The 24452-nt window shown below is 36.9% G+C and overlaps 2 pseudogenes; both read right to left on the bottom strand.

The window, feature by feature from the left end:
• The window catches only part of LOC114914641 (putative disease resistance protein RGA4), a 170102-nt pseudogene extending 152606 nt beyond the window's left edge, over positions 1-17496 (bottom strand).
• Positions 17497-20140: 2644 nt separating this feature from the next.
• LOC105051643 (protein LHCP TRANSLOCATION DEFECT-like) lies at positions 20141-24273 on the bottom strand (annotated as a pseudogene).
• Positions 24274-24452: the final 179 nt, after the last annotated feature.

Below are 24452 nucleotides of genomic sequence, written 5' to 3'. Positions count from 1 at the left end.
ACTCCTCTCATCCATTGATGACATTAAATATTAGTAGATCCAAGGATGGAAATGCCACAGCAGTGTCACCATAAAATTCACGACCAATTCGTTTTACGGCTGGCATGTTTTCAATCTGAAGATCCTTGAGGAACGGCAGCTGCCCTAGCGGCGGCATACTCCCCAACTTGCCTCAAGATCCTAGACCAATCAATTTTAGATTGGTGAGAAATTTAATTTCTACTATCCAAGTTGGATATCAGATACCTCTATAGCCCTTGATCTTCAGCTCTTTAATTAAGACTGGGATGTTGTTGGAGGCCTTCTCAAGATTCTTGATCGAAAGCCATCTCCGCAGATTTCTCAAGCCCCTCAACTCTCCAATCTCATGCTGCCTCTTATTCATGACTCGGAATTCCTCTAATTCAAGAAGGTTGGTTAGATCTCTAATCCCAGTAATTTGAGAAATTATGTTCCCTTCTGATCCATATGAATGCCATGAGTTGATTAACTTGTTCATGTCTCCCAGCAACCTTTGAACGTGGCAGGATCGCATGTTCAGAACTTGCAGATGGCATAGCCTACAAAATGACTTGTGTAGTCGTTTGATCTTAGTGCCAGAAACATCCAAGTCCCGTAGATGTGATAGCCCACTGATCGCACCAAGTAGCATCTTCAGCTCCACTTTACTGCATGATAAATCCGAAGCACGCAGGTTTTTGATTGTTTTAGCATACCATCAGGAAAATTATAGAACTTTTCAGAGTCATAATCACCAAAGAATAAAATGGACCGCAGGTTTTGAAGTTTGCACGTGTCCATAAATGCATCAATGATATCAGTCTTCAAGGTCAGGTGCCGAACTGTTCCTGGAATTTCTACTTTCTCATCATCAATGACCAAACATTCATCCAAGAAACATGAACTGCCAATACTGTTGTCGCGGCATAAATCCATTTTGGATCGGATTGGTTGAAACTAAATGGCGACCACAGATCCATGACGACAGGATGGCAGTGGCAGTTTCTATAAGATAAGTCCCTGACTGGAGTTGGCTCCGACAAGGATCCTCCGACGCTCAAGTCAAATATCTGAAATTGATGGGAATGAGTAAGCGTTTTGTGAGAGAAATGATTTCATATCTTGAAGATCCCCCATAGGCCTCTATTTATCAGCAAAGGCTGAAGAGCCATGAAAAGGAAGGAGAATCGGATAGTTAGCCTTGACTTACTGAGCGAGATATGCCTATTATTTTCTCCTTTATCTGGAGAGATATATTTGTTATTTTTTTCTCATCCGCTCATCATCAGCTATTCCTGATGGTCACAGAATTTAAAGATCTGCATGGAGGCTAAAGATCAATCTTTTCTATTATGTCGGATAAGATCAGCTCAGGTGTCATAGATCGACTGGCACCAAGATTGAACCAGGTCCAGCTTCCTTATACGTCGGTTTTAACTAAGAAAAAAATTTTCTACCCATAACACAAGGCCCCTACTCTTGAGTCCGAACTAGAATTAGATCGGATGAAGAGAATACATTAGCTTTTAATAGCTGACACCAATCCTAATTCAAATATCTGATGCGTGGAGATTGTAGCATCATTTTAACCTATTTCAAGTCGGATAGTGTAGGCCAAGGTGTTTGGGCACCTTTAAGCAGTCTCTTGGAAGTAGTGTATTCTTTGGTGCGTCTTGAGATATCTTTGAGTAAGTATAATAATTTTTTGGCTTGGATAAGTATTTCTGATGTTTTGATCCTTCAAAGATTCTTTTCGCTATTGTTGCTTGTAGCTCGGCTCATCTTAGGGATGAGGGGATTCCTTCGCTCACGGTTATTCAAGGTCTTCGAGGGTCATTTGAGTTTGTCCCAACTTTCGAAACAGTCAAAGATTTTTTTGAATCTAGCTCTTTTAAAAATGAGGGATTTTCAAAGGTCCTTATAGATTAGCTTATTGAAAAATATGTCCTAAAGTCAATTGTTTGATAATTATGCTAATTATAAATATATATGAATTGATCAATAATAAAAGTTATTTGATCTTTTTCATCACAAGGTTACATCTTCTAACAAACTCCTGTATTGTGATGAAGTTCTTAGGATTACTTTGATCGATAAGGAAGAATTTATCGCGTAGTCCTTAAATTGGTTCGCGATCAAATGATACACTATTACTAGAACGATAGCGATATCAAGTGTAGGTCGTTGTGTGCCATATGCATTAGTTATCCTCGTAACCAAATAGTGTGGAGACATTAGTATGGCATGCAGGTAAGATATAGGAGTACATCGTCACTGAACGTGACCAATTGTGGAGCACTCTACTGTTAAAAGTAGCTCGCTAAGGGTATGGGTATAAGTGTCCCTCCGACCTGAGATCACCACGATGACTTGTAAGCAACTGACTGTACTTTGATATCGGACTATCTGTATTTCTAATTCGATGATGAAAGATTTCTAGATGCAGTCAAGTACTTATCAAATCGGTGCGTGAGATAAAATGAGATTGACGAATTAGTAGGAGTTATGTATCAATGTATTTCAATTTAGCAACATCTGGATGCAGATAATCCATGTGATGGATTTGAAAGATTGAAATATAATGTGGATGACTTATCTAGGGTTGATAGTCAAATCCTAGGTCGTCCTTGAGCATTAGGATCAAAGAGATGAATTATACGGTAACCATACGCCAGTAGATTTTTGAATGTTACTTCACCATCATTCGACCTATCCAGACATCGGATTCCATTACTAGACGATCATATCGATTGGTTCATAAATTTATTTCTGTGCTATCGATTTAGGTTCAAATCTATGGGGTCATATTCAAAAAAAAATTTGATTGATCATGTGGCTGATCAATGATTGAGAATCATTCAAAGATTTAATCATCAATTCAATTGATGGTTAACCTTATGCAAAAGTTACAATAAATTTATTCACTGAGTGTTAGTAAATTAATGAAAGATTAATTAGCAATTAGATTGCTGCTTAACTCAATTTGATTGAGCAAAGAGGATTAGATAAAATCTAATTGAATTAAATTTAATTAGGTTTGACCTGATTAGGTTATGAGATGACCTAATCGCTAAGGGAGAATTATCCCTGATTTGATCAGAGCTTTAGTTCAATCAATTCTTAATTTAATTGAAATTTGATTAAAAAATTATGAACCTAATTAGATTGGGTTATCTATATATTTGAGATTAACCAGATGTGATTTGGTTTGAAGTCAAATAAGAAAACCAAGAGTCCATAAAAGAATGGACTCTTCTTCTCTTGCACCACAAACTTTGGATGCCACTTCTCATCACGCACAAAAAGTTTTTGCATGAGATTTCTCCATGCCAAAAGGCCTTCCACCCTCCATTTCTCACATCCAAAATTGGATATAATCTGGTGTTAAATGGTATGTTCAAATTAGATTTAAATAAGTTACCATATGGATAATATTTGACCTTATCCAAACCTTGCCGCCCACTTCCTTTATTCTTCTTTTGTGCGATCAAAAAGAGAAAGTTTTCACCATGGGAAATCAGATGGAGATCTGATTACCATAAAAAATAAGTGGTTGAGGCGTCCCATATTTTATTTGGTGTGAATTGATGAGAGGGGGCGACAACTAATGGAAGAGTCCAAACATTGTTGGACTCTTCACCCTAACTCCTTACACGCCAAAATAAAAGGAGATTTATTTCTCTTTTGTGCATGTAAGAGATTAGAAAGAGGCCTTTCATGATGAGAAGCCTTGGGGTGTGGATTCATGGTGTGAAAGAAGAGGAGAGTTCTTTCTCTTTGGGTGAGCGCAAAACCTAGATTTCTAAGGTTTGGTCCTAAGCATTTGGGAAGAGAGAAAAAGAAAAGAAAAGAGCATCTTCTCTCCATACTTCTTCCTCATCCTCATCTCCTCCAAATATCCTTATTCAATCTCTAAAAGATTCGAGAGATTTGAAGAAAAAAATCAAATCAATCAATAAGATGATCTTCGCGCGAGCTAGCACTCCCGAGAAGATCGATCAGATCGAAGATTCGAGTGGACCATCCATAGAGCCAGACACGTGTGCAGCTGCGAGCAACTAGTGAGGATTATTTTTATCACATCTCTCAGCAGCAGCGATCGTCGATCCGTACTTAGGTATCGAGTTCTGAACTCAAATAGAAGTAGATTTGATCTACTGCTCACATGTATGCATGCAGATTTTATCTTCTCAATTTTTTAAATCTTATATGCCACATATCATGTCATACATCCTAAAGTAGGTTGATTTGATAATTAGATCACATGCATGTTAGGTTAATATAATTAATCTAGTTGTCTTTCGTTGTATTTTATTTCAAAAATTTTAAAATACATGTATAAAATCATCTATATTTTCTAACAGTGGTATCAGAGTCTAGGTTCATTATAACATGTTATATGTGCATATTAAATCTAAAATTTAATTTTATTTAGATCTGATATATGATGTCTTAGATCTGAATTTAATTAATGATTGATTGCACAAATTAAAATAAGATTGTCCTACTGTAGGGTTTACCCTTTACAGTGAATAGGTTGTCTTAGTTTATGCTGATCTATGATAAAATCTGATTTTATATGTTACATGTGATGTTTATGATCTGATTTAGATATAATCTAAGATTGTGATCAGATCTGATATAATTTAGATTAGATCTAAATTCAAGCATATATGATATGTGATTAGATTAAATGATCCGATTAGCAAGTACTTGGATTGGATTGATCACCAAGCCGTCCGATCATAGGAGCAAGAAGGATTTAAAGATTCTCTCTTTCTATTTGATGAGGTGCTCTTATGGCATGTAGAGGTGGCATGTGATTAAATCCCATGAAGAAGAACACGAAAGAAAAAACTTATTTTTCTGCAAAATTCTAGATCTTGAAATCCTAGGTTTGTTGTATGTGATACAAAATTATATGAAAAATAAAATATTTAATCTATATGATTAAAATTATTTTGATCATGAGAAAATAAAATCTGAAATTATAAAAAATTTAGATATGATCTAAAAGGATGTTTATGATTGATTTTATTTTAGGATTATGCAAGATTTTTTCAGATCTGAAACTCTTTGATACATGCTCGCATAATTATTGAGCCGACTCAATTTTGAATTGAGTCGACCTAGTTTCAGAATAAAAAATTTTTACATAAAATTTATTATAAATTATTTATAAAATAAAAAATTAAAATTGTTCAAAATCTAAACCTAAATCCATGTTGAAACTATACTTAATTCAGAATTAAGTTGAACTAATATCTAGAATTGTGAATTAAAGATCTAATGTCATTCGCATAAAATATGGATTGATGGGTTTATGGGTTAGCTTGATCAGGTCCTCTTAATTGAGTTAGACCTAAGATTAGGATAAAAGAGTTAATGTATCATGTAAAGAAATTGATTAAATCTAACTAAATATTGAATTAGATTAAATCAGAGTTTCTCTAGAACCAATATAATAGTTGTAGATGGTCAAATTCATGTCTTTGATTAGATCAAATGGACCTTAATTGTAGCTCAATGATCGAGCTTGAGTCTTTAGGCAAACCTAATTGAAACTGATGAACTAATTGGAGTCTAAGATAAGTTTGACATTTTGACCGATGATTTTTAATTGAGAGTGACTTACCTGATCATTTTGATGATGTCTAAGGCAAGCTTAGTATACCCTTCCACCGATCTCACTTACCTGACAGATATGGTTAATCAATTTTTGATTAGATTGCTGATTGATTCATACTAACCCATGCTGCATAGGTAAATCAGTATGACTGATTTAGGTGCTCCTAGATTGACCAGCTAGTCCTGAGTTTTCTTCATGACTTAGTGAAGTCAGTGGAAGGATTTATAACTAGTTGAGTGGATTAGATTAAGCTTAATCTTCTTTGATCTGACTTGATGAAGTCAGTGGGAGAATTATTATAGCTGATCAAATCTCTTCTCTAAATTAATTCTTAAATTTTTTAAATTATTAGATTTCTAAAATGAGATAGTTATAGTGATAACTAAATCATAGCCCCCCGTTAAGTTGGATAATAATGGGTCCATTAGTATGATGATCATTGGAGGCCCAAAGGTCTGGTGCTCATCCGCTATTGAAATTATCATTCATAATATGATGACTCGATCGAATCTCTCTGACGAGTGGTCAAGTTAGCCAGCCAAAGTTGGGTTTGATCATTTGGTAGTTAGATTTCTGAGTATGATCATATTAATGGTTGGACCTAATCAGGACTGGCAAAGAAGATCAAGTCAACTGAAAAGTTACTTGGAGCTAAATCAATTATTAAAAATTATTTACTAAAATAATTGGTTAAGAATCTACCCATAGATGTACATGGGTGAGCCAGCCAAAATCGGGCTCATGTGCAACTATATGGATTCTAGTATTTGCTAAAAAATTAAGATAATTCCTCAGATTGGAGGTAGAGGCTACTAATTCGACTAAGATAGTAGGAAAACCTTTAGACTAAAGTCTAAATCTTTAGGCTTAATCAATTCATAAACATAAAGATCTTATATTTTTCTTTCAGTTATAGCTAGATGTCCGTTGCTCTATTCATTGTTTGACAGTGACTTATTTATAGGATCCAACTTTGATAGATGGTATCAGAAGTTACAAATAGTTCTAGAGAACGAATGAATCCTATATATGATTACGGATCTAGTACCTAATATTTTCACACCCAACACACATGATATGATCAAAGGCACTTATCAGAAGTAGCCAAATGATCATATCATCATATAGTATTTTTGAGAGCAGCGTAGAATACGTATTTAGTTATAAATTCGATGATGCTCAGTAGAAAAAAATCTTTCAAATGTTGAAGGAATACTTTTGCACCTCTGAAGATGTGTCTTCAATGAGGTAACAATCTTTTGTGAAAAAAAAAAGGTGCAAAAGAATCATACTTAAGCTAAGGAGCCAGAACTGACAAAAGAGTCTAAAGTTAACTTAGTCTGGCAGAATCTCTTGATCCAAACAGGCTAAGGAAGAGAAATCAGTAAAAAATTACTGGACTAGGTACTTATATGATAACATCTTATGATTTCTCTATCTGTGATACTACTATCTGCATATTGGATATCGAATATCGAAAGTCCATGCAAATTGTTGCAATGACTTCAAGTTAGTAGAAAGATTGAAAATAACAAAAAAATTCCTGAATGTTGAAGCTGAAAGTCGTGTTTCAGTTTTGGCTTTAAAAATTCTCAAGCAAATTTTTGATTCTAATAATGTCATTTTCGGTGATTGTCACCATTGTCCATTTTGACGAATATAATTTTCGTAGGCCTTCTGGCTAAGGATAGATTTACATTGTCAATATAGAATGATTTTTATGATATCATTATAGATGATGTCAAAATCACGATAGACAACTAAAGAAATGGCATTTACGAATAGTTATAGCCTGTTAGTATACCATACACAACAAACAAACTCCTTAGAGTAGATAATATCATGGAAGCCTACCTTTGGCAATTTGGATCTGGTCATATAAACAAGAATAGGATCAACAGGAGATAATTTTTGAAGTCAATGATTGTGAATTATTATCAACCTGTCTTTTCTATCCCCTTAGTAAGATGATCAAGTCACCTTTTGTTGGAAAAGATGAACGAGCCAATAATATTCTGAGTCTGATACATACTGATGTATTAAATTTACGAATATATTTTCCATAAATTTAGATCATTTAAAATATTTAAATAATTTTATTATAAGGTAAAAAAATAAATTGAAAAGAATATTAAAACTTTTTGGTCAGACCAAGAGGAGTATACCTTTCTAATGAGTTTTTTTTGACATATCTAGAAAAGAATAGGATTCTCTCTTATTAGAATCGACTTTGTTAGATATAATTCGATCCATGATGAAGTTTACAAGTTTGTCAGTCTCTTTTTAGGATTATGTTCTTAAGACTATTTATCATGTTCTCAACTGGATTCCGAATTAATCAGTCGCAAAGACTCCATATGAGATATGGACTCGACATAAGTCGACACTCTCTTACCTTAAGATTTGAAAATATTTATTTTATATCAAATATTTGCAGATCGATTAGCTTGAATCTCGATCCTATATGTATTATTTTATAGGATAATCTCAAAAAATCTAGGGGATATTATTTCTACATTGCTAAAGAATAAGAGTTGTTCAGTATTCTTTTTAGAAAGGAGTACCTTGATGAAGGAACTGATACCTTTAATGTGAAACTTATGAAGTTTAATAGGTAAAAAAATCGATACAATCTAGTGAACCCATAGAATCGAATTTGATTAAATCAAATCCGAAACCCGTTGTAAAGGCACCATTAAGGAGATCCGGTAGAGTACCGCATCCGTCGAATAGATACTTCGATTTCTAGTTCTGAGACGTGATCCTATTGAATTCGGTGAGAACAATAAGGATCTGATCACCTATATGGATGCCATACAGAGGTCCAACTCTGATTAGTGGCTTGATCAATAAAGTCCAGAATGAGTCTATGAAGGTCAACGGTGTATGGACACTTACTGATCCACTCAAAAGGGTAAAGTCCATAGGGTATAAGTGGATCTTCAAAAGGATCAGAGAGCACAGACGAGAAGGTGAAAACCTACAAAGCCCATCTGGCTGCCTAAGTATATGTCAATATTATGGTATTGACCATAACGAGATATTTTCTCCTAGGGCAATGCTAAATATTTTGGAGTTAGAACATGCATTTTGATAAGTGGTCAAAATGTATGGCTTCGTTGAGAACGAAGATGAACCCTATGAATACAAATGGGTCAATAGTTCTGTAAGTGTATTTCTTATTTTGTATGTGAATGAAATTTTTTTAATCGAAAATGACATTCCTTATGTTGCAGGGAATAAAGATTTCATTGCTATCATTGTTCTCCATAAAGGACTTTGAAAAAGCATCCCTCATCTTAGGGATGAAGATCTATAGAGATAGATCTAAGAGGCTGTTTAGGTTATCCCAATCCAACGTACATAGAATATTTATGATTAGAATTTATTATATCATATACACCATGTACAAGACAAGATATGATATATTCACTAGGGTAGTGAGTGGATACCTGTAAGATCCGAATAAGAATCACTAATGGGTCATCCTTAAGCATTTGAGAAATATTAAGGACTGGTGACTCGGTTATGGAGAATCTGACTTAAACTTGTAGAGTATGACTTCAATTTTTAGTTGGACATAAAAATAGCAAGAGCGTGTCGGAATACATCTTTATCTTAAATAATAGAGCAATCTACTAGAAAAGTTCCAAACAGAACAATATAGCCAATTCAATTTGCGAGGTAGAATATATTGCAGCATTCGATGCTTGCAAGAAAGCTATGTGATTGTACAGATTCACTGACAAGCTAGGAGTGGCACCCTCCGATGATGGTTCTGCTGTATTGTATAGCACCAGAGCCATAGCTCATGCCAAGGAGTCAAAGTTTCATTAGCTTATCAAGCATTTTGCATCGCTACCACCTTATTCAAAAAATCTGTTAAGGTGATGTCGAACTTTAGAAGATCAATGGAAAGGAGAACCTGATCAATCATTTACTAAAACCTCGATATCTAGGAGTTTTGAGATGACAAATCAAAGATGGGTATATGATACTATACTGATTGAATTTAGTTTAAGTGGGAGTTATTAAGAAATGTATCCTAAAGTCAATTATTTGATGATTATGCTAATTATAAATATATATAAATTGATCAATAATAAAAATTATTTGGCCTTTTTTATTATAAGGTTACATCTTCTAACGAACTTCTGTGTTGTGATGAAGTCCTTAGGATTACTTTGATCGATAAGAAAAGATTTTTTACGTAGTCCTTAAACTGATTCGTGACCAAATGATATGCTATTACTAGGATGATAGCGATATCAGGTGTAGGACATTGTGTGCCATATACATTGATTATTCTCGTAACCAAATGGTGTGCAGTCACTAATATGATATGTAGCTAAGATGTAAGAGTACATCATTACTGAACGTGATCAACTGCAGAGCACTCTGCTGTCAAGAGTAGCTCACGAAGGATATGGGTATAAATATCCCTCCAATCTAAGATCACTATGATGACTTGCAAATAACTTACTGCACTTTGATACCGGACTATCTGAATTTTTAATTCGATGATGGAAGATTTTTGGATGCAGTCAAGTACTTGTCAAGTCGATACGTGAGTCAAGTGGGATTGATCCCTCTGAATTAGTAGAAGTTATGTATCAATATATTTCAATTTAGCAAAATCTGGATCCAGACAATCCATGTGATGGATTTAAAAGATTGAAATATAATATGGTTAACTTATCTAGGGTTAACAGTCAAATCCTAGGTCATCTTTGAACATTAGAGTCCAAGGGATGAATTATACGGTAACCATACGCCAGCAGATTCTTGAATGTTACTTCGCCATCATTCGACCTATCCGGACGTCGGATCTCATTGCTAGATGGTTACATCAGTTGGTTCAAAAATTTATTTTTGTACTACCGACTTAGGTTTTAAATTTATGGGGTCACACTCAAAAAAAGTTTCTAACTGATCATGTGGCTAATCAACGATTGAGAATTATTCAAAGATTTAATCGTCAATTCAATTGATGGTTAACCTTATACAAAAATTATAATAAATTTATTCACTAAGTATTTATAAATTAATAAAAAATTAATTAATAATTAGATTATTGATTAGTTCAATTTGATTGAGCAAAGAGGATTACATAAAATCTAATTGAATTAGATTCAATTAGATTTGACCCGATTAGATTATTAGATAACCTAATCGTTAAGAAAAAATTATCCCTGATTTGATCCGGACTTTGATTCAATCAATTCTTAATTTGATTAAGATTTGATTAAAAAATTATGAACCTAATTAGATTGGGTTTCATCTATTTATTTGAGCTTAATCAAATGTGATTTGATTTGGAGTCAAATAAGAAAACCAAGAGTCTATAAAAGAATGGATTCTTCTTCCCTTGCGCCACAAACTTTAGATGCCACTTCTCATCACACACAAAATATTTTTGCATGAGATTTCTTCATGTCAAAAAGCCTTCCACCCTCCCTTTCTCATGTCCAAAATTGGATATAATCTGATGTTAAATGTTATGTTCAAATTAGATTTGAATAAGTTACCATATGGATAATGTTTGACCTTATCCGAACCTTGCCGCCCACTTCTTTTATTCCTTTCTTCTGTGCGATCAAAAAGAGGAATTTTTCATCATGGGAAATCAGATGGAGATCTGATTCACCATGAAAAATAAGTAGTTGGGGCGTCGCATATTTTATTTGGCATGAATTGGTGAGAGGGGGCGACAACTAATGGAAGAGTCCAAACATTGTTGGACTCTTCACCCTAACTCCTTACACGCCAAAATAAAAGAAGATTTATTTCTCTTTTGTGCATGTAAGAGTTCAAAAAGAGGCCTTTCATGGTGAGAAGCCTTGGGGCATGGGTTCATGGTATGAAAGAAGAGGAGAGTCTTTTCTCTTTGGGTGAGCGCAAAACTTAGATTTCTAGGGTTTGGTCATAAGCATTTGGGAAGAGAGAAAAAGAAGAGAGAAGAGTGTCTCCTCTCCATACTTCTTCCTCATTCTCATCTCCTCCAGATGTCCTTCTTCAACTTTTGAAAAGATTTGAGTGATTTAAAGAAAGAATTCAGATCAGCTAACAAGATAGTCTTCACGTGAGCTAGCACTCTCGAGAAGATCGATCAGATCGGAGCTTCAAGTGGACTATCCGTAGAGACCGGACACGTGTGCGACTGCAAGCAACCAGCGAGGATCATTTTTATCATATATCTCAACAACGCTGATTGTTGATCTGCACTCAGATATCAAGTTCTGAACTCAGATAGAAGTAGATTTGATCTACTGCTCACATGTATGCATGCAGGTTTTATCTTCTCAAACTTTTAGATCTTATATGCCACATATCATGTCATAGATCCTAGAGTAGGTTGATTTGATGGTTAGATCATATGCATATTAGATTAATATAATTAATCTAGTTATCTTCTGCTGTGTTTTATTTCAAAAATTTTTGAAATATATGTATGAAATCATCTACGTTTTCCGACATAGCCCCCATCTCTCGGATGGTGAAGGATTTCTACTCTGCTCATCTTGGGATAAGAGGCATTTTTCTCTCATGGCCATCTGAGGTCTTCGGCCTAAAGGTGGTTCATAGGCTCTGAGGGTTCTTCATGGTTAGCCCTCGCTTCTTGCATAATCAAAGATTTTTTATTGACTTAGTTCGTTTAAGAACGAGGGGCCTCTAAGGATCCTTCAGGTTAGCCCTCACTTCTTGATCATCAAGATCTTTGACTTTGACAACTTGCATTTGTGGGCTTCGAGGTCCTTCATGGTTAGCCCTTGCTTCTCGTACAACCAAAGATTTTTTATCGGCTTAGCTCGTTTGAGAACAAAGGGCCTCTAAGGGTCCTTCAAGTTAGCCCTTGCTTCTTGGTCACCGAGTTCTTCGACCCTGATAACTTGCATTTATAGGCTCCTAAGGTCATTTGTGGTTAGCCCTCATTTCTTGTATGACTAAGGATTTTTCATCAGCTTAGCTCGTTTGAGAACGATGGGCCTCCAAGATTCCTTAAAATTAGCCCTCGCTTCTTAATCGCTGAGGCCTTCGGCCCTGACAACTTGTATTTATGGGCTCAAGGGTCCTTCATGGTTAGCCCTTGCTTCTTGTATGACCAAAGATTTTTCGTCAGCTCAACTCATTTGAGAATAAAGGGCCTCCAAGGGTCCTTCAGGTTAGCTTCTTGGTTGTCGAGTTCTTCATCCCTGATAACTTGCATTTTTAGGCTCCGAGCATCCTCCATGGTTAGCCCTAACTTCTCGTACGATCAAAGATTTTTCATCAACTCAACTCATTTGAGAATGAGGGGCCTCTAAGGACCCTTTAGATTAGCCCTCACTTCTTGATCATCAAGCTCTTTGATCCAAATGACTTGGAGTTTGTAGGCTCCGCTCGATGCTTTTTGGCTATTGTCGTTGTGGCCTTTGCCTATGGGCAAGGATTATCATTGGGCCATTGAGTTGCAGATCTGCACAAAAAATGAGAGAACTCGCTGGATCGACTATGACCAAGCCTTCCAATTCCTAAGTCGAGCTTTGGAGTAAAGAAAATAACAGATGATTAGAGTCGTATTATCCTATTTTAGTCAATTTGTCTCTAGTTAGCCTTCATTGGTTGGCATTCTAAAATCAATCTTTTTATTTTGACTTTCAAGAGCTCGGCTTTGAGAGTTCGACCTTTGGGAGTTCGACTTTCAGGAGCTCACTTTTGGGGGGGGTCAACCTTTGGAGGTCGATTTTTGGATGGTCGGCTTTGAAAGCTCGATCTTCAAATGGTCGACTTATAGCGACCGGCCTTCTCAGATTGGCCTTGGGTTTCATCTTAGCATTAGACTTCACTGCAACCTTAGTCTTTCATCTTAACTCAGTCTCAATTTTTGCCTCGACTCTATTTTATCTTTGCTTTGATGTGGCTTTGATCTTTGCCTCAACTCGATTTGATCTTCACCTCGATTCGATCTTGATCTTCACCTTGATTCAGTTTAATCTTCACCTCAGCTCGACCTTGATCTTCACTTTGGATCGGTTTGACCTTTACCTGAGTTCGACCTTGATCTTCACCTCAGACCAATTTAATCTTTATCTCGACTCAGTCTTGATCTTTGTCTTGATTCAGCTAGCTTTGATTTTCACCTTGAATCAGTCTGATCTTCACCTTGGTTCGGTCTTGATTTTTGCCTCGAATCGATTTGATATTCACCTTGGTTCGACTTTGATCTTCACTTTGGACCGATTTGATCTGCACCTCGATTCGACCTTGGTCTTCACCTCAGATCGATTTGATCTTCATCTTGGTTCGGCCTTGATCTTTATCTCGGATCGATCTTGATTTTCACCTCAATTCGGCCTTGATCTTTACCTCAGATCGGTTTGATCTTTACTTCGATTCAGTCTTAATCTTCACCTCGAATTGCTTTGATCTTCACCTCGGATTGGTTGATCTTCATCTCAGTTTAGTCTTGATCTTCACTTAGAATCAGCTTTGATTTTCACCTTGGATCGGTTTGATCTTCACCTCAGTTCGACCTTAATCTTTACATCGAATCAGTTTGATCTTTACTTTAGTTTGGCCTTGACCTTCATCTTAGATCGATTTGATCTTCATTTTGATTTAATCTTGATCTTCACCTTAGATCGATTTAATCTTTACTTTGGTTTGACCTTAATCTTCACTTTGGATCTGTTTGATCTTTATTTTGATTCGACCTTGATCTTCACCTCAGATCGATTTGATTTTCATCTCGATTCGGCCTTGATCTTCACCTTGAATCAACCTTGATCTTCACCTCAGATAGACCTTAATCTTCACCTTGGTTTGGCCTTGATCTTTATATCAGATTGGTTTGATCTTTATTTTAGTTCAGCCTTGATCTTCAACTCGGATCAGTTTGATCTTTACTTCAATTCGACCTTGATCTTTATCTTGAATCAATTTGATCTTTACTTTGGTTCGGCCTTGATCTTCATCTCGAATCGGTTTGATCTTCACCTCGATGACCTTGATCTTCACCTTAGATCGATCTTGATTTTTACCTTGGATCGGCCTTTGATCTTCACCTTAGATAAGTTTGATCTTTACTTTGGTTCGGCCTTGATATTCACCTCGAATTGGTTTAATCTTTATCTCGGCTCGATTTTGAACTTCACCTTGGCTTGGTGCTCCAAGACCCATGGTCTTGCAAGAAGGCAAGAAAGTGAAATGATGGATGAGGGTTTGAAAGCCTCTTACTATAAGAGTTTTGAGTTGCGGAAGTTTCTCCCTCTTAGAGCTTGTTCTTTTAGAATGCTCTTGCTTCTGTACAGTCATGATCTCCTTTTTTGTTTCGATTTAATCTATTGCGAACTCCTTCCTTATTTGGATTTTAATTTATCGCGATCTTCTTATTTGAATTTTGCCAAAAATTCAAATTTTGAAATGAGAAAGTGTGGATGATTCGAAAACCAAGGGATTCCTGTAATCTCTTTTCTTATTTGGATTTTGATCTATCGTGATCTCCTTCTTTATTTGGATCTCTCCAAGAATTTAAATTTTGAAATGAGGAAGCATGGATGATTTGGAAACTGAGGGATTCCTGTAATCTCCTTCCTCGTTTAGGTCCTCCTTTACTTGAATACTACGATCTCCTTCCTTATCTAGATGTTGCGATCTCCTTTCTCGTTTCGATCCGTAGCCCTTCAGTTTCGAGCTCAACTAGGATAGCTTGGAGGGCATTGATCGATTTGGAGATGATCAGATCTGATCGATGTCGGTCGATCTAGAGATGGTCCGATCTAGCTAACATTTAGCCGATTTAGAGATGGTCAGCCTAGATCTCGTCGATGTCTGGCCGAGCTAGTTGTCAGGAACTTGATAGCATTGGAACAACATGATAAAGTTCCTTTGATTAGATGCTTGTTTCTTTCCATAAATAAGCTTAGTCCCTTCCTCTAGTACCAATCTATTACAGCAGAAATCCATCTTGGGTGGGCTTGACTGAAGTTGGACGGCGATCGCATGTCCGTAACAATAGGATGGCGATGACAAGACCTACAAAATAAGTCTCTGATCAGAGTTGGCTCTGAGGGGAACCCTCTTACGCTCAAGTCAGATCTTTTGGAACAGATGGGAAGAAGTGAGCATTTTGTGAGAGAAATGATTGCATGCTTTGGGGGTTCTCTGTAGACTTTTATTTATAGGCGAAGGCTGAAGAGTCGTGAGAAAAAAAGAGAATCAGATAGTTGGCCTTAATTTACTGGGCGAGATATGCTTCTTACTTTTTTTCTTTATCTAGATAGATATATTTGTTATTTCTTTCTTATCTGCTCATCATTAGCTATTCCTGGTGATCATGGGATTTGAAGATCTGTATGGAGGCTGAAGGTCAATCTTTCCTGTTATGTCAAAAAAGATCGGCTCAAGTGTCATGGATCGGCTAGCATCAAGATTGAACCGGCCCAGCTTCCTATGCATCGGATTTAACTGAGAAAAGAATTTCCTACCTATAACAACTGTTATCAGATTATGCATCACAAACTTGTTATTTAGAGTGGGTAGAAAGAATTACCTGCTTGTTAATTCATCAAATATCTGACTCCCGATGTCCTCCATTCTCATTCTTACCCGATTCTTGTTGTGTGTAAAACCTTGATCCATCCACATCTGGACTAACCGACCTTTTTCGAAAATATATCTCCTAGGAAATATGGAACAACAAGCGAAGCATGCTCGAGATTTGCATTCAAGTGTTCGTAACTTAAAGCCAGATATGGAAGGATATTATCTAAAACATATTCATGTTCCCACCACTTTCTAAGATCATCTTCCAGCAATCCTCATCTAGTTTGGACTCCAATAAACTTCCCAGACATTTCCAGCTAGAGCTAAACCATATAGTTTTTCACATATTTTCCTCCCTATTGTTTGCAATTTTTCCCTTCGCTCTTCCTCGAGTATGTTTGTTAACACCAAATGCACGATGTTGGAAAAGTCTCCAGTAGTCATCTTCCTGTAGGCTCTTCAATTCTATCGGGTCCATTGCTCCCATAACTTCTGCTACTACTGGACTGAGTTGTCGCCGGAGCCATGCTTCCGTTCGTTCCAGATGTCAAGACACCACGGAGTTCTTTCCACTTGCTGCCAGTCTCATCCCACACGTCATCACGGACAAACAAAAACCTCTTGTTCCTTGTTGCATCTTTAAGCATCCATAAAATGCCATCCGAACAAATATCGTGGAAGATCCGATCGTCTGTCGAGGAATTTGACATCAAAATTTTTCCTTCGCTTAAAATGCCTTATTACTCTTTCATCATTATAAATAAGTTGAGCCAGAGTAGTCTTACCAACACCCCCAACGTCTTCTGTAGGAAGAACACCGAGACTCGGGTAGCTACTAGTCCCAGTCCCACATGTGATGCTAGATTCATGTTCATCAGCTAAATGCAACAACACATGTAACATTATCTCTCTCTCTTGGTCTCTCCCAAACACAATATCCTGGATAATCGAGCTCGTCTCTCTGGTGTCACTCATCTGCCTTGAATTGTAGTTCTTTAATTGTTCTTCTTTGCAATTGATATCAGTATAAATCTTGTCAAGGTTTCCCACAAGATTCTTCCAGTTTTGAGGTCATCGTCTGACATTATAAAATGCTTGAGAAGCTTAACAGCAGAAGATGCAAAGTCACTCACCTTGTTCTTGTTGTGCAGCTTATCATGAAGCTCCTTGAATTCAAGCTCTTCCAGCACATCGTCGGCCTCGTAGGCACCATCTTTCAGTTCCCTCGGCCATGTGGCCAGAGCTGGGTCCCTGATCGGCCTCCTCTCTTCTGTTTGGATCACGGCTCGAATACGAGGAAGTCTAGCCTTCATCCTCCACCATAGTCTTAACACCCGGCATAAGAGTCGTTGTCTCGTGGTTAAGCAACCCAGTGCATCAACTGAATAAAATATGTCTACAATTCTAGCCATTACAAGCTCCTTTTATTTTCTGTGACAATGTTTTTTGTTTTTTTTATGATTCTGGTTGGTTTACGTCGTGGTTATGGCATCTCTCCGCAAGTTACTGGCGTCTATTGAAGGTAGAGGGAAAAGCGCGGTCATGATGATCCACTTGGACATCGACCGTTGTGATGCAATAATAAATTTCTAAAATAATAATCTGGTATAACGTTAAAATAACGAGGTATATAAGAGCACAGCAATGTGGTTATGATCCTATTTTGGCGGCCGACGAGATGGAGAAAGCAGGGGTTGCGAGAAGGGGGAACGGCGTTCAAGCTGAAACTTTTCTTCCGCGGTTTAATCCCGAACCCGGGCTGAAAAAGCTAGAAACTTGAAGCCTGTCCCAAGCTCGAGTTGACTTCCATAGCTTGTGCAAAATTAGGCCATTCTGGTTGGTCAAGGTGGGACAGGCGGGATTTGATCACAAAAACAGGTTCCTTCTGTGGTTCAAGGAATGTTCCCTTGGAATCAGCATTTAGCGATCGAAATGGTTCGGTCAAGCATTCCTCGAGTCCCCAGACTCAACGACAGAATGCAGATTCTAGAGTTGGAAGAACGGCAACAGTTGAATCTTCATATAATTAAAAATAATAATAATAAATTATAAAAACATCTCCTCAACTTTAATTCAATTTCATTTATACCTCCTCGACTTTAAAACGTGTCAAACTATTCTTTCAAATTTTTAAGATATTTCAATATAATCCTACCGTCTATCTCCATTTATAAAATGATATCATTATTTTATAAAATTATCGAACTACCCTTATCTGCATCTTCTTCCTCCTTTCTCTCCAATTACTCCACTTCTCCACCTTCGGCACCGACATCTCTCCTCCCTCCTTCCCTATCTTCCTCTTTCTTTCTCTCTATGGTGGCTCTCTCCACCTCCACCCACCTCGCTGGCTAACCCTCCTTCCCCCTTCTCTCTTTTCTCCTCTTCTACTTCTCATCCTCCTCCTCCAAGTCCGCCCATGGCTCTCTTCATGATAGCTCTCACAATCTTCGCCTCTTCCTCATCGACGATCTCTTCTTTTCCTCCTTTCCTTTTTTTCTCATCCATTTTTTTCTCTCATTCTTTTCCTCCTAACTCACTCACAACCTCTCATGCCCCACCCCCCTCCCATTTTTCTCCTCATCTACTTTTCCTCCCCTCCTCTTCCTCCTTCCCCTCCTCCTCCTCTTCCTCCTCCTCTAAGTCTGCTTATGAGCCCTCTTCCTCTATGGTGGCTCTCTCTACCTCCGCCCATCTTGCCCGCGAATACTTCTTCCCCTTCCTCCGCTTCCTCCTCTCCTATTTCTCCTTCTCCTCCAAGCCCGCCCACCTCTTCTTCCCATCTCCTCCTCCTCCATCCTTCCTTGTCGGCAACTCCCCTTCCTCCCTCCTCACCTTCCTCCTCTCTTACTTCTCCTCCTCCTCTAAGCCCATCCATCTCTCCTTTCCCATTTTCTCCTCCTCCACTTCCACCCTTCCTTGCTGACAACTTCTCTCTCTCCCTCCTCTCTTTCTCTTCATCATCTTCCTCCTCCTCTAAGCCCACCCATGAGTGGTCTCCCTCCTTTCCCCTCCTCTTCCTCCTAACCCTTTCTTCTCCTCTAATTCCGTCTATAAGGTCTTTGATGCTGTCTTTCTCTTCCACACCGACCTCTACGATCCCATCCTCTTCCTCCACGGCAACTCCACTTCCATCTCTTCCTTTCTGGTGATCTATTCAATATAAGTAAAGAATATTGTTGTCTGCTAAAATAAAAAACTAACACCATTAGTCAGTAAGTGAATGATAAGACTATATTAGAATATTTCAAAAATTTGAAGGACTAGTTTGATATGTTTTAAAGTCGAAAAAATATAAATAAAATCAAACTAAAATTAAGGGGTATCTCTATAATTTATCTTAAAAAAATATCAACCATCCAAATAGAATAATTAATGCTTATTTACAAACAAAACACAAATACTAGAATTACCATGCCATCACCACGACCCAAGATCCTCTGTGGTGTACCTTTTGCACCACAAAACACTGTACAATCCTAAATAATTGCTATATCATCCATCTCAGAAACGGCAATATCTTGTACCTGAGGCACACACTTAAATTGCTCGATACCATATATATACACATGCACACATACATGTATCGTACGTGTGTGTGTGTGTGTGTGTGTGTGTGTGTGTGTGTGTGTGTGTGTGTGTGTGGATATAGATGTATGTGTATGCGGTCAAGTGTGTGTGTGTGTGTGGATGTATGTGTATGCGGTCAAGTTTCACTTTCATAAAGTAATATCTTCTTTGAATTGGATAGTGATGGTCCCAAGCCACTGGACAAAATATATGATTTCAAGACTTCTAGCGTATGCGTCAAGTGATCAAAATTGGACCGTTCAAATAAAACAAAAAAAAAAAAATCACTTGATGCATAAGGTAGGATGTTCTAAATCATATAAGTTTGGGTGTATAGACAATTTAATTTAGAAATAGTAGTTCATATCAAACAGCTCAGATTACCGATATGAGATCCCTATCATCTAATACAAAATGGGATATAACTCAATTTATATTAGAGTAATACCATGTGTAACTTGATTCCAACCTATATACATGCAAACTACATTTATTGTCATGACTTACATTGTTAAATAGAACCAGATAGATTCCAATAAGGGTCCATATTAATACTAGGAGAAGCATTTGTCCTCCCTCACAAGGAGGCCTCTTAGTGGTTGAGATCTCAAATATCTTGATTGCAAACCTCTAACTCACGCTTTCTGAGCAGAAAACCCTAGGATGAAGCCCTTGACCTCATCACTGGCTCCTCTATCTAAAGCTGTTCTTCCATCTGCATCTTTAACATCATACTTTGCACCTGCACTCAATAATTCCTCGATTTCTGGTTTGTCACCTTCTGAGGCTCTGCCAACGTCAACAAGATATCCACCGGATGAATGTTTTTGTTAAGAAGTGCCTCCCTTTTATCATACGAACCCTCAATAGCAAGCATTCCCATATAATTAAAATACTGCAAAAAATTGGAAGACATCATGATTCATTAGCATCTCCACATCAAAGTAGATCATTTTCCTTGGCAACCAACATTGTTACCTCTTACACTGGACGCTTTTGGTTTTACCCAAAGAAGTTGACAGATGAACATAAATAATAGCATGGTGTGACATAGATATCCTTATGTTTGTTGTGTCAAGGACTGAATCAATCTTTCAAAGAGTCTTCTCAGGTGGAACATAAAACAAGCTAGTTCGAAAAGAATCACAGATTAACAAGCCAAAAGCAAGGCACCAAGCAAAATAATTTTCAGAGTGAAAATAGAATTTTATGAACAGCAACGTGAAGAACTATTACAATCCATTGTCCATGCCACCAGCAGAGAACATTTGCTTCTTTCTCCAACTTCCAGCAAACATCATAAAGATCCCAAGAAAAAAATACAGTTAACATAGAGTGTGTGACTTCAGATAAAAAGTTAAAATGATTCATTTTCTGGATGATGCATCTGAAAAGAGCAAGGAGATTGGCAATAAACAGAGAATTAGAATTGGGTGAATATTTCAATGGGTAATGATATAGTGAAAAAGGTTACAAGTTTTGGACATGTCTAACACTACAAATATAATGCATGCATGGATATGGATACATGTACTTACTTTTGTTTGTATGTATGTGTATGTGTGTATATCTACATGTACCCACTCAGTGTTGTATGTTCTTCTGCAAATTGATTATTTGCCTAGGTTTGTTACATAATAGATAATTAAGGTAATTCTGTTCATCATACAAGAGGAAGAAACATGAAAATGGAAACTATAATATTAGCATATAACTGCCTGATGTAATTATTTTCCAGTTCCAAATACCTTCAAATGGAAGCATAGCCTCCCATTTATTGGCATGAAGAACCTCCCAGTATTAGTGCTACATTCAAGCTTCTGATTGTATTCAACCTAATAAATGAGCTGTTTATACTAATTGTTCTTATAGTACTGTGGAAAAATGTAGAAGCAAAAATTTAAATGCACCTACAGTCACACAACATGATATGTCAAGGTTCAAATGCCCTCAGACAATTGCAAGATAACCTCCTATGACTGAACAGAGGCTTACAGGGTCAATGCTGAATTCAAACTTCAGGAAATGTTTACTTAACCATGGGATACAAAATCCTGTGTTATTTGGGTTATTCCTGCCCTTCCCAATTAAAACCTAAAGGAGAACAATATCACGTACAGGTGTCAAAGAACCTAGAAAAATTGATGCAACTTTGGATGTTTAAGTGCACCACTATTAGTCTGGCATTCCTAATGGCTGTTATGAATGCAATAAAAACTGGCATCGTGGAAAGAGTCTACCAGAAGAAAGCCTTAATGATATGGGCCTCAGGCACAAGGCAAGCGGTAAAGGTCCATATTGGAGTCCCAAACATTAATAGTGGAGGTAACAAAATGCCCAAGATCAGGTTAGAGTTGACATATACGATTGGTTGCCAAACCTTGTATTTGTTGGGGTCATGAGAGTATGGATGGGGTTGGAATATTGGATGGCTCTTATCCACTATTTAATTTTAAAAAAAAAAAATCTAAGGAAGGATGGATGATAAGAAGAGATTTGTTGATCCATCCTGAACCACCAATTTGTATCCTCTCAAATTGAGAGGATACAAAGAAGGATGGATGGAGCATGTAAAATGGTGGTTTCTACATTGATAAAATTATCCTTCATTAATTTTTTAACAAATCATAATATTTTTTCACTTTTTTATTAATTTTATTTATCTATATTTTTATTTTACCTATACTATTAAATTTTATTACTAACTAGTTTAATCTTAGTAAATAATTTTAATAATTATAAGCAAATAATTAGAATTGTCTTATATTTTTATTTATGTTTATTATTTTTGGTTAACCATTTGTATAAAATTAATTAACTATTTTAAATTAATCTATAAACTAATTAGTTATTTATATGACTAATATATATAAATAAATAAATTCATATATAATTATTTTATGAAATTATTTATTAAAATAAAATAAAATAAAATATTTATATTATTTTTATAGAATTATAAATTATAAAGATTTTAAGTTTTTATATCATCTTTTTTTTAGTATAAAAATATATTATAAATTGATAATAATAATATTTTTTTATCAAAGGATAGTTTAATAAAAATGTCATATAAATATCATCCTTCTTTTCGTTACTCCTATACCAAACAAAGGAGAAAATCATTGTTATCAATTCTGCCATATTTCACGAAATATATGGGAGGATGTATGAAAGATGCATCAATCCTCTCCCTCATCCATCCTTCTTTCAATCTATCTTTCGTACCAAACAGATGATAAAAGGTAAAGCTGGAGGATCGAGCAATCAACCAAACAGGATCAAGCTTTGGCAATGTAAGAGAAAAAGAGCAAAAGTAGTCAAGATTGAATTACTGGCATTATCTAAGAATCCATGAGAATAACATATACAAGTAGCACAGCACTCACTTAGAAAAGGTAGCCTGACACCTTGAGAGATACCGGCTGATGAAAATATAAAAAACAAGCCTTGTTGAAGTTTCATTTAAGAAATTGAATTAATAGACAGAGAAGAAAACGGGTACGCAGAAAAGCAAAGCATGAAAACCAGAGGCTAAAGAGATAGATAGATAGGGTAGCAAGGAAAGCTAATACAGATTCATGAGAGACAAATAAGCGCTACTGCGGTTTAAATTAACTAGCTCAAAACTGGTGCTTCATGTTCTGATAGAAGAAGAGAAGAACATCAATGACATGAAAAATCTTTAAAAGACCACAGTGCATTCTCCTACTAGAACAATTAATTGAGTAGCTTTTTGTGCTTGCAGCGAGCAACATGTGAGCGAATAGGCAGAAGCTACATGAGCAATTTCCAGGCAACAAGAGTTTTATATCCGGCAGGCTAAATCTTTTCCCTAATATATGGGGCCTAAAAGTCTGCCCCCTCTCTCAAATGGTTGGCTCGAACACCCCGATTAACAACCCCACAAATCCACCCCAAAGAAAAAAGAAACCGTGGAAAAGAGATTTCAAGTCCCCTCGTAGTGATCAAAGCATTCATCGCAAACGACTGAAATTTCATCCATGAAATCCAATGTATATAAAATAAAGAAATTAATAATTCTTACATACGTGTAATAAAATGTTCCACGCAACCAATTCAACGCGGATTCATGGGTGCAACAACCAAATCATTTTGGAAGTATCAACAGCTTATCAAAACCGGAACTAAAAAGCAGCAAGGAGAGGCATAAAGAGGAAATAGAAAGAACCAAAGGTCACCTGTTCGACGTCGTCCCGGTCAAAATCGTCGCGGGACTGGCTGCCGTCGATCCCGAAGCGGAACCAGCACCTTGCCCTCCAGCCGGCGGTGCCGGGCCCTAACTTGCCTCTCATCCTCGAGGCCCGGAGCCAACCGAGCCACCTCGTCAGGGCCAGGAACGGAGACCTCAGACCCGAAGAAGAAGGGGAAGGAGAAAAAGAAGAGAAAGGGATCTGAAGATAGATAAGAGCAAGGGATCGACGCCATGGCTGGCTCTTGCTCCCTCTCTCGCACTCTTGTTGTTGATGGGAGGAAGAAAAGGTGGGATTTTTAGTGGTTTTCTTTTTGATGGTTTTTTATCGATCCACTGAAAAAAAAAAAAAAAAAAAAAAAAAAAAACAGAGAGAGAGTATCGAAAAAGGGGAAAATTCGAATCCGTTGTGATATAAATGGAAAGGAACAGCGGCAGATATTTTGGATTGGATAGGAGAAAGATTACCCATTCAGTGAATGCGGATAAGGATCGGATTTAGTGGGAAGAGGAGAG

Source organism: Elaeis guineensis, chromosome 2, assembly GCF_000442705.2.
Source record: "Elaeis guineensis isolate ETL-2024a chromosome 2, EG11, whole genome shotgun sequence".
Lineage (NCBI taxonomy): Eukaryota > Viridiplantae > Streptophyta > Magnoliopsida > Arecales > Arecaceae > Elaeis > Elaeis guineensis.
The sequence above is the reverse complement of the archived record's forward strand: the minus strand, read 5'-3'. Positions and strand labels throughout refer to the sequence as shown.